The 11,755-nt window shown below is 45.7% G+C and overlaps 1 long non-coding RNA gene across 3 annotated transcripts; it reads left to right on the top strand.

Annotated features, from left to right (window-relative positions):
* Nucleotides 1–3,688: 3,688 nt before the first annotated feature.
* LOC131838105 (uncharacterized) lies at nt 3,689–10,546 on the top strand. Of its 3 annotated transcripts, none has more exons than XR_009356480.1 (4): nt 3,698–3,996; nt 4,321–4,459; nt 6,279–6,469; nt 8,959–10,546. It is a non-coding gene; the product is annotated as an uncharacterized LOC131838105 (long non-coding RNA). The 3 variants fall into 3 exon arrangements; XR_009356478.1 differs by having other exon boundaries at nt 3,699–3,996; nt 6,279–6,482; XR_009356479.1 differs by having other exon boundaries at nt 3,689–4,923; nt 6,279–6,482.
* The last annotated feature ends 1,209 nt before the right edge of the window (nt 10,547–11,755 follow it).

Genomic DNA, 11,755 nt, shown 5'->3' with positions numbered 1-11,755 from the left:
AAAAGGGAAGAACATTTGACTAGCCTTTTCAGATAATTGTGGATATTCTTCTTTGTAACTACGTCAAAATTTAACCAATGGCAGTTTCTTAAAGATCAGTTGCAGTGTAGAATCCAAAACCATATCAATGATCTATTAATATTCTGTTGTATTCGAACACTAAGCATGAAGAAAGATCTGTCCAGGGTGTAAGAAAATTAGAAATTTTACTGCTTCATCTAGGGTGTCCTTAATTGAGGCTCTTTTTCCCCCTCTGAGTTTTTGATGAGGAGGAATTTAATGACTAATGACTGGTTTGTGCTAAGACATCAACAGTTGTACCCACCATTGCTTCCGTATGAATGTCAAGAGAGTGGAGAAGGTAAATAGCATTTTAGTATCATTAGGAAGATAGTTTTGGCTCCATGGACTCCTGGAAGGGTCTCAGCAACCCTCAGAGGTTCATCAACCACAGCTTGAGAACCACTATGCTAGGAGAATGAGGTAACAATTATATCCTATATTTTTATCCTACTGGCTCTTTGATCCTTTCATCTTTCAGTGTTATTAATGAAGAAGACCCCAAGATCACATTAAAACTCTTCTAATTTATTCACGACATCTAATTATAAGGCAAAACAAGTCACAAAAAAAAAAAAAAGAAAGAAAGAAAATTACGAAGTCTCTCGAATGCAATAAAAATAGTAATTAGTAACCCAGTGGGAAGTTAGCCTCTTAGCAGTCAGATAATGAATACAGTATAGTCTAGAATACGTGGGAAAATATAAGATTGAACTTGCTGTAAATTTATGGGAACCATCATGAGAAACTTAAGAAAAATGGAATCAAATCATGTCCATTATTTTTTTGGTCCTTCTATTTGGTAGAAATAATGGGTATGACTGGGACCTCTGAAAATCCCATGGTGCTATGGGGGAGAGGTCAACCACAGAGCTAGGGCTTTGGGGATGACCTCTAGGGAAGGTGTGGGTATGAGGACTACTGAAATGTAAAAAGCCTTTACACCAAACCTAGGCATCCCAATCCTGAGCTGTGCCCAGCATCCTGTTGACCTGCGTGTAGCCACTCCAGATTCATGAGAGATCAAAGAGCAGCAGAGTCTGGCTTCTCAGTCAATGTCAAGGTAACAGCTCCATGCCCTATATCATCCTGGATCCTCGTCTTCCCCTGACATAGAGGCTTAGAATTCCTTATCTTGATGCCTTGTCCTATAGACCTCCAACTTGACCTTGACTCTACAGCTTTGTATAAAGCATTCCCCAGGTTTGTGTCTTAGGGCTTCTGGCACTTTTCTCACCCCATACCCCACATAAGCCTGGTCCGTCCATGGTCTCCGATTTGAATTGAGAGCTGGAGTTTCCTTGGCCTTGATCCCCAAACTTCCTGAACTGTTGGTATTTTGGTATAGATATCCGGTTAACAAATTTCCAAGGCCAGTGGGATTCCTTTGGAAACTCAGAGGACGATTTGTGGTACAGGTATGGCCATGATGGTTAATGAATTGTAATGAGGAATCACAAAACATACTTCAAAAAAAAGTAAATCTCTTCTCAGAGAGTCTGTTGGCCCTGCCCGTGCTTTTGACATATAGAACAAAGGCAACCCACGCCATCCAACAAAAGTAGGCATTGGGAGTCTTTCTGAGGATTAAATTCGGAGTTTGACCCTTCACACGAAGACTGAACTGATCTGAAACGAATCAGTCAACAGCCAAGTGAAACTTCTGTAGGAACATCAAAATTATTCATAATGGAAGCATGGCTTGTGAAGGAACCCCAGAGACTGCTGAATGCAGCTCCAAGTGACAGAAATGTTGCTTGTCCACCGCTTTATCTTCAGAGCCCATCCAAATGTTGAGCACATAGTAAATGCTCAATAAAGATCTGATGGGTAAAGCAATGAATTAATGGATCATCTGGGCAAGAGTAAAGGGATCTTCGGACATGTCTCTCTAGATCTTCGTCCCATGAGTTTGGATTTTAAGGTGCCTGAGTGCAATCAGTGATAATTCTCGGCAACAAAGATAATCTCAGCCCTTTGGAGACAGGCAGGAAGCAGGAAAAAGAAGTAGGCATCCTACGAAGGGTGAGATGACAGTATTTTAATGCCGCATGGTCTGGTTGTTAGTTTCTTTGTTTATTTCTCTTTTGTCATCCAAAAACTTTTTACTTTTTTTTTTTTTTTACTATTTACTGGTTTTTTACTGTTTACTATTCCAGCGTTATTGCAAATGAACTGTAAGAAATGAATGAAAAGACTTTATATCCACACTTGTGCCAAAGCTTTAAAAAAGAGCAGGTCCTTTTAGGCTGGCCTAAAGTAGCTGTGAAAGAGGTAGCTCACCAGGGAGGCGGGCATCACAATTATAAGGGCCCAGCTGCACCTCCTTGGTGATTCTTACTTCATTGATTCCATTTTTTTTTTTTTTTAAGAAAGTCAAATTTTTGCCTTCAGTATTATCTTTGGTCTACTGGGCCCTGTTACTGTATACAGCTTGGCACAAACTGAGGGCTTGTAGGAGGCAGAGTCTAGAACACATGCACGTGTCATGAACCCAAGACTACTTCTAACGTCTGACTGCGATAGGTCACAGGGCCATCTGCACTGGATCACCCATCTCAGCATGGGGGTGAGAGAGGGGGAGCCACCCAAGTGACAGGAGCAAATGACTGCCACTTCTTTGGAAACATCACATGAGTACATTCTATTGATACCAACATCGTTGGGTGACACACTAATAATACAGAGTATCAGTGAAGGACAAGATGGCGGCATGGGCAGCTTTTGGCCATGACTGGTTTTAAGTTCTAATGTTGTCGGCTCTTCAACAACTAGATATTTTTCAGACAAATGGTCCTCACAAAGGGAGGGCAAGCTCTTTCTAGCTCCTGACTAAAAGAGCAGTGAGGAGCTCTGGAGTTAATTCAGTTCTACAGTTGGGTCTCTCTCTACATTTAGAGATTACAAGGACAGCTTGATGTGAAACTCCTCTGAGAAACTGGTGGCTGTGGCTGTGGCATTGGGAAACTTTCTTTATTTTGCAACTCGGTGTATGATAATATATTTTTAAAACTCTGTACCAGATTTAATTAGAAACAAATTTGATACCACATCCATTGGCTTGATCTCACTCCCTAGACTCCCTGATACATTTTGTCATAGAGCTTTTTCTCAAGGGCAGTCAGAATCACCCAGAACAATAGCCGTATGGTTCCGAGGTACAGAACTTGAGCTCTGGAAGTGGGCAGAGGCACCCAAGATGTGGTACATACAGTAGAAGCAGGACTTGAACATGTCTGTCCACTTCCAGAGCTCAAGTTCTGTACCTCGGAACCAGCAGGGGGCACGCTGAGGGCAGGGGGTCTGCCTGTTGTCGAAGCCCTTCCATGTGGAGCACTTTGTTTCCCCAGAGTGGGCCTCGGACTACGTGTGCGTGTGGTGTGGTATCGGCGTGCGGTGCATGAGCCTGTGGTGTGTGTGTCTGTGGTGTGGAATGCGTGTGACTGTGTGTGCTGTGTGTGTGGTATGTATGCATCTGTGGTGTGTAGGAGATCTGCGTGTGTGGTGTGCCTGTGTAAGCACGTGTGTACGCATGTGATGTTCTTGGCTTTGTAAGGAAGGGGCCTTTCCTGAGTTTCTTACCCCGGGTCCGCAGCCGGCAGTCTCGCCGTGTCGGCATCCGGCCAGCCTCGCCTGAGTGCTTCAGGCCCTGGCACCTGCGCCTTTTGGATCTTCGACCCGCTTCCCAGGGAAAAAGCAAGACTTTGCCCCGAGATAGGAAGATGCCAGCTGAATTCCTTGCTTCAAAGCAAACCAGCCTTTCCTGAGCTCCACAATGAGAAGCCCCACCTTTTTCCTGGCCTGAATGTTTCTCCTTTTCCTCAAGCGTCTAGAGACTGGGGTTGAGCTCTCCTCACTTCAGCCTCTTTCCAGCCGCCTGGGTCAGGGGCATTCCCAGCTGCGGCCTCCCCGGCCTTCCCAGCTCCCAGAGATCAGGTGGGACCCGCTGTGCAGGCTCAGGGGGGATCTGCCAATGAACTTGCCCCTCATTTCTTGCCTGCTGCCTCAGAGTCTCCAGGTTAAACCTCCTCAGTCTGCATGGGATCAACAGAGCTTTCGTAAATGCTCTCTACACAGTGTGGTTTGCCACGTGGGAGGGCCCTCCGGGCCACCAGCTGGAATATTTCCAGTCAGATTTCCTCTGGGTGGGGGGTGGGGGGGGGACCCAGAATGATCATCCTGCAGTGACCTGTGTCCATCCTGGGACAAGGGTCTGGGGTTGCGCTGGCTGCCGTGAGGTCCCTCTGTTCTCCCTCCTAGGCAGGGGATTTTGTCCCACGGTGACTTTCAAGGGAAGAAAAAAGCAGATTTGGAATGAAGTCTCCAGGACTCGCTGCCGTTCTGAGGGATTATTCTCCTCCTTAATTACTTCTGAGCCATATGCCTTCCCCCGCTCCCGGTGAGTGACCTGCGCGCCGTGCCTTCCCCGGGCCCTGACTTTGGCACCAGCCTGGCTCAGCCCTGTCCCATTCCTGCTGGCAGCAGGGAGGAAAGGCTTTGCTCAGGAGAAGACAGATTAGTTTGATTCCAGCCTGCAATTGTTTCCTAAGTCCCCACGGGCTGGGGGGATCAGCGCTGGATCCGCATCTAGGGAACCACAGGAGCAAAATCTCAACTACCCCGGAACTCGGAGAGCAAACCTCGTCTACGCACCCTGCAGAGTGGGAGGGAGGGGTGCCCCCTGCCTCCTGTCCTTCCGCAAGGTCCCCTCCAGCTCCTGCCCCTCCTCCGTCGTCCTCCGCCCTCGCCTCCCTGTTCTCTTCACCCTTTGGCGTTTGGTCGTCTTAAATACAAAGAGCGGATGGGAGAAACGTGGCTCGTTCCGATGGATGCTGTCAGGGAGATATTCCAAAATGGGACACCGTGAGTTGTGCCCCTGGAAACGGCCTTAGTCCCTTGACCTGGAAATTCCTGGGTGCCTAAGCTTTGGTGATGATCCCCGGGAGCCACGCAGGAAGGTGGCCCTGGGGAATGCAGTTACTGAAAGGCTGAGACGTCTCCTTGCACATTTTCCCTTTCTGTTTGCTTTCGCAGCAAGTGCAGAGCGAGGCTGCAGCGAGGTTCCCAAGCATTTCGACTGCATCACCGTGTGCTTGACTGGTCCCATAGCGGGGTTCTGTGGTGCTCACGCTTCCCAGGGGTGTAGAATTGCCCGAAGACCCTAGATTTCCTTATATGGCCCCAACTCAGCCTCCCCAGAGGCCATAGGCCCCCTCTTTGCCACTCCTGTCCCCTCACAAAACAGCACACAGAGGTTGTGGCCGACGGGAGGCCTATCCTGAGCGCAAGTCTGGTGGCTCCTGTCACGTCTGGGGACTGCCAATGCAGCCTCCCATGATCTCAAGCCTGGACCATTTCATGGTCACTTTATGGGTGGTGGGATTTTGACTGGACCGGATTCTAGCTAGTACCTTCTGAGCACTTGGTCTGCTCATTTAAATTTCCAAACAATCCGGGGCATCTGGGTGGCTCAGTCAGTTAAGTGGCTGCCTTCGGCTCAGGTCATAGTACTGAGCTTCTGGGATCAAGCTCCGCATCAGGCTCCCTGCTCAGTGGGGAGCTGCTGCTTCTCCCTCTGCCTGCCGCTCTCCCTGCCTGTGTTCTCTATGTCAAATAAATAAATAAAATATATTTTTAAAAATCTTCAAACAACCCCACACTGTACGTATTACCATGATTCCCATTCTTCAGATGAGAGAACTAAGGTTCCACTAAGTTAAGTACCTTGGCTGACGTCATACAGCTTGTTCACTGAGCTGGAACGCAGGCCAGATCTGTCACCAGAACCAGAGTATTCTATTCCCCTTAGGACTCTAAGACTGAACAGTAAGCATTTTGGAAGGAAAGCTGACAGAGCCAAAACTCTACCTGGCTTCACAGAGATAGTGTGTCTGACCCTACGGGCAGGGATTCCTTCCTGGGGCTCATGTTCATGTCCAAAGCTGGGCTTCAGGATGCCGCTGAAAGCCCCTATGAAACTGTGTGCAAGGTGCTGTGGGTATGTGTGGTATATTTTTTTTGTGAAGAAAGAATGCATGATTTCAGTGATTCTTGAAAGGCTGGTGCCCCCCTAAGGTTTAAGAACCTCAGACATTGTGACACAAGGTCCCATCAGTTCTCTCCATTGTCTGTCCCTCTTTTAGGCTTTCTCTTGCCTACACCATCTGTGCTGATCACTCTGTTTTTTTTTTTTTTTCATCACTGGGAATCTAACCCAGGGCCTGTTTGACGGTAACAGGAGGTGAATGGCCACAAAGGCAATGGACCTTTACTCTCACACCGCTAGCAGACGTCCATATGCTGCTGGATCCATCTGACCTGCTGCCCAAACTCCACAGATTCGGCACCATCTCCGGGGGGACACAGTGGACACAGAGCCCGAGGAGGGTCCTGGCCAGTCTACTCTGAGGTGTTACACTAGGGTATGAGGGTCTGATCTTACTAGTGTGAGGGGCGGTGGACCAGCCAAGCTGGTGTCCCTGCCTCCCTCTGCTGGGTTCTCACTAGCAGCTTCACTCAGAATCACAGGTGGCCTCACCCATCCTTTAGGCAGGATCTTGAACTTGAGCACAGGGACGTTCTGAGAGTCGTGAGTCTGACCCTAGCCTTTTTGGCTCATTTTCCTGAAGTAGAAACTGAAAGATGAATTCCCTATGGAGCAAACTTGAGCGGGGCGAGGGGTACAGAAATGAAAACCCCAAACACCAAACGTTCCTAAATGATAGTTTTCTTCTGAATAGAGGTCATTTTAGAAATAAAACCCTGTGAATTATGGGCAATCATTAGCACGCTGGACCCCGATTAGGGTGGTCCAAGTTAAGAGGAGGCATGATGAAAATCTGGCCTTCATTTCTCGTGCTCTCTTTTTCTGAAATTGGCCAGGAGGCCATGACACTTTCCATCAGTTTTCCCATTTGTCTCTCGTTGAGGACAACTGGCCTTCATAATCAGGAACAAAGTCCTCTTTAATCATTCTTCCTTCATCCGCACCCCATTCCCCAACCTGAAAACCCCCTGGCTTTGATGGGTGGAGACCCTGTCTCACTCCTCAAAAATGCCCACAGTAAGAGAACTTCGTTCTTTACCTTAACTTGTCTGATCTTACCTGACACTGGATGCCAACAGAGCCTCCCATAGAGTCTGCTTAACAATAGGTCACTCTATCTGAAAGTCCTTTGGGAACTGGTTTGCTTGAAACTGAGAATTGATTTTAGCCCTGAGCTGACTTACATAATTTTTGGAGGAAGGCACGTGGAGGTAAATTCATATAGGACTTGGACCCCAGTTTGCAGCCATCAGTGGACCCCAGGCTGGATCGGGGGTGAGCCACGTGTTGTGGGTCACACCATTGTTGCATGTTCACTGTTTGGATAGAAGAGAAAGGTCCAGCGGAAAGGCCCAGTCTTAAAAGAATTTCTTTCCTCAATCACAAGTTTTAACAATTCATAGAGAACAGAATACAGTGCAAATAAAGCACTTCTTATTCTGGGCTTTTAGGAGAACTGAGTCAGAGATTTGAAAGGGGGGTGGCTTGTTTGGAGCCACAGGGGAGATACAGATCTCCAGGATGGGTTAACATTCCTCATTCAGAAACTGACTTCCGGGCCCCTGACCTGGTTCTGCCCCTCCCAACCTGTGACCTTGAACAAGCAGCTTAACTTCGTGTGCCCAGTTCCCTACATGTAATATGGGGGAAGTAACTTGCCTTGTAGGGCTGTCTTGAGGATTATGGGAGTTAACGTATATACTGACAGAGTTGAAACTGGCTCGTGGAAAGCACTAGATAAAAATGACCCATGATTGAAGCCACTGCTGCAGTTGTGGTAAATACCACCTTCATTCTCGAGGATGCCAGAGTCCAAACCTCCATGCTTTTAAGGGTGCGGTCCCTACCAGCTCATCTTTCCCTGGCCAGAGTCCCATCACTCCAGAGAAAAGTCTGGTTCTCCTAATCTTAAAGGTCTCTTGGAAGGGAGAGTCCATCAAAGCCTCCGTTATCTGATCTGTAACCATCCTTCAAGTCAGAGAGTTTTCCTTATAAGTAAATTAGCTTCTCTTCTTGAAATTAAAGCCATTTCCTCTCATTTAAACCACTTTAAGATGGAGAAGTGCTCTTGCCTTAAAATAACTCTCCTATATTTAAATGCTTGATTAAATCCCTTTTCTGCCTTTTCTTCTCCTGAAAAGAGTCAGAGTCACTTAACTTTTCCCTGGGGTTCATTTCTATTACCTACTTGAATTGTTCATGTTCTTGCCTTCCTGTTTTCCATCCCTACCTCTTAAAAACCAAAGCCATGGCTGAAAAGAGTCAGTTATGACAGTCATTGCTGATGCAGCGGGCGAGGGAGAAATTTCTTCAAAACTCTTGCCCATTCTATTCCTGTTGTCTTGGTATCTGCCTCGCTTCCATGGCCAAAGTCAAACATACCAGTGAATGGTGCCCAAACTTCAGCCGAGGGGACCCTTCTTGACCATGTTTGGTGTCTTATCCCTTGCTTCCACTTATCGTTCACCATCTTCAGTTCTTCTGGTCTTTCTGAGCCTGTCAAGGTTGCTAGACTCACATCCAAATACAGAATTAAATCTAATGAGCAAGAAAGTGAGCTCCCCAAGGGAGAACCTTTTACGCTCCATCCCTGGACTCATCATGATGACTAGCCCACAGTAGAGCTTCAGCAAACTTTGCGAAACACATTTCCTAAGCCACCACCAACAGCATGAGGTCTCATTAGGACTGAAGTAGGCCCTGAGGACTAACGTGACATTCAGCGATAGATGTCCTTTCCCCCATATTCCCATGTGGAAATGGCTGGGCAGATGTGACATCTCTTAAGTAGGGTGTACCCACGTGGAAATGTGGTTTGTAGACTTTTTTTTTTTTTTTTTTTTTTTTACCAGAGTGCTATTTCATCTTGGAGTTGGGCAATTTCAAGAAGCATTTACAAAGCCTCACAAAAAGAAAACTTGATCTACTTCAGGAGTGGATTCCATTCTGATGAGCTCTTCGGAGAGATATGGAAGGGAAAAGTAGGACATTGTGAAATCAAACCAACAATTACAATGTCTTATAACTCCAACTTGGTTGGCAATTATTGGTTCAAGTCACACTTTCCACAGGGTCAGTGTCTCAGAACAGTGTTCTTCAAAAATTACACAGCCACTTGTTAAATATGCATAAACCAGATTTATTTCCATCTGCCCCAGTATGTGTGCCCTCATACTGCCCTCAGCTGGCCCTACTCCCTGCTCCTGGCTCTTTCTCTTTCCATGGCTTTGTTATTTCTGTGTTTTTGTTTTTGCCAGGGATGCCCTGCCCCTTATCTAGTCCAGGGACATCCTGAGAAGCATTTAAGTCCACCTTGAGGTCCCCTTTCTCACTGTCAGTATCCTCTCTTTGTTCATATGTGCAAGTTTTGTCTTCCCAATTACTCATCATTGAATGTGGGCCAGCGGCAGCAGTCTTATCCCAATTTTATAGCCCCCAGCAAAGGGTAGTACAAAGGACAGAGCTCCTGATCAGTGGACTGCAAACCCAGTCAATTTCCAGAATCACCTGAGCTGTTCTTAAAAATATCTACTAAGTGAAAATCTCTGGAGGGGAGGTCCAAGAATCAGCTTTTCACATTTTTTTAAAATGTTTAAATTTTTTTTAATGTCACAGGTGTTAATTCTGATGATAGGTCAGATTTGAGAATGCCCAATGATGTGAAAGGACTCTGTGTCAAGTTTTTGGCAGTTCAGTGATAGAGCTTCTGAGCCTTTGACTTGTTCTAACAAAACCAAAAGGCTTTCTTCCTAAGAGGTGCTCCGTGAGTCCTGACCACTGGAGTCCATGAAAACATTTGGCTGCTATGATGCTACACGCATGGAGATATTGGCTTTCTCTTCCCCAGAGATATTTATGTCTTTCCTTACTTCGCATCACATCCACCTCCAAACTAAACACCACTGGTCTTACTAGCCAGTTGATTTTGCATCCAGATGAATGGGCTTTGCTTGGCAACTATCATTTTCCATCTCTCCTGCTATAAAAGATGGCTTTTCCTTGGCCAACATACAGGACAAGTTCTCTTCAGCTTCAGTGCTTAGTAATGGTTTTGTTCATGACATGCTTGTCCATTCTCAGAAGGGACAATCCCAACCACTGTCATTACCACTTTACCATGCTCTCTTAGACAGTGCCCCCTTAAATGTGGTGCTGGGCCATTCATCTGTGCCAGTACAGCTCAGACTGCAGACTAACCTGTAGACACATGCAGCCAGCTTTTGCTCAGAGGTTTGCCTGCAGTCTTTCTAATCTGTGGTTTGGACTCTCCTATAAGCCCCTAACCTTGGGCCTAGGATATTCTTTAATATGTTGACATGAAAAATTTTCTGAATTTGAAGCTATCAAATTTCATTTCTCATGTGCTATCCATTTCTTGTCTTATAGCTTACCGTAAGGACATAATATCAATATTAATAAAACCATTTATTGAGAACCTAATATGTGTGAGACAATGTACTAGGTAGGTTCTGGGACTGCAAAGATTCATAAGATAAGGTTCTTGCTCGAGAGATGACCACACTCTGATGAGAAATAAAGGATTCCATTCATAAAAAAGCAATTTACAAAGCCACACAGCAGATATCAAGCCTAAGATAAATGGCTCAGGCACTAACCACACTTAGGATTAGAAGGAGGACTTGACTATGCAGTGCTTGAAAGCCTGGGGGCAGGGAGGGAACTTGCTGTATATAACATGCAGGCTGGCATACAGCAGGTACTCAGTAAATGCCTGCCAAACTAATAAATGAATGACCAGCTGGATGGTGGTAAGATAGAAAGAGGGCCTTAGAATATAGGTGGACCATATTGAGGAGAAGGACACACACACACACACACATACACCCCACAGCTGCTTTATCAATGAAGCATGATCCTGTTTCATCAGGGAGTAACATGAGTGAGAAATTTAGGAAAATATAGCTCTGTTAAGGTCAATCTTTTTATTGTTGGGAATCGTTAACTGGGCAATAACTAAATTAATAACACTAAATATTGTTTATTTAGTAAGTAAATTATCAGTAAGCAAATTATTAGTAATTTAAGAAGTAAATTCTTTTCACTAGATGAACTCTCACTGTGTAAATTCATTGGTTCGCCATCTCACAGGGACTCAAAGGACAGGCCTTTGTATAGATGCCTTTGCTGAGCTACGTTTGGTCACTACCTGATTTACTTTATAAGCAACTCATTTCTATTCCACCTTCCCCCAAAACAGATTGCATATTAAACAATTTATGAGACCTGAGCTAGGAAGTAAGACACAAAGAGGCAGAGAGATGGAGCAGAAAGGACTGAAAAGCCGCTGGTCTCATTGGGTCTTCTTGCAGCTTGGGCAAGAAAGAAAGCACACGAGTGACTGAGAACCATGAATCAAAGAAGTATCTGGGAGAAGAAAGGAACAAAACCTTTCTCCTTGCTCCTAATTTCTGAAGAAAACCTTGTCATGGGGCTGTTTTTAATCCCAATGCCTAGTTAATTGCTGCTTTTGCCATTTTTACTGCCAGTGAGACTCTTAGTACGGGTAGCTAGTCAACTTTCTCTGTGCCCGGCACTGCGCTAAATCTAATACATGCATTAAAAAAAAAATGTAATCCTACAACTGCCCTGTGAGTAGGTCCTGACCCTCCCCACTCTTGCCAGAAGTTC

Source organism: Mustela lutreola, chromosome 8 (genome assembly GCF_030435805.1).
Source record: "Mustela lutreola isolate mMusLut2 chromosome 8, mMusLut2.pri, whole genome shotgun sequence".
Lineage (NCBI taxonomy): Eukaryota > Metazoa > Chordata > Mammalia > Carnivora > Mustelidae > Mustela > Mustela lutreola.
The sequence above is the reverse complement of the archived record's forward strand: the minus strand, read 5'-3'. Positions and strand labels throughout refer to the sequence as shown.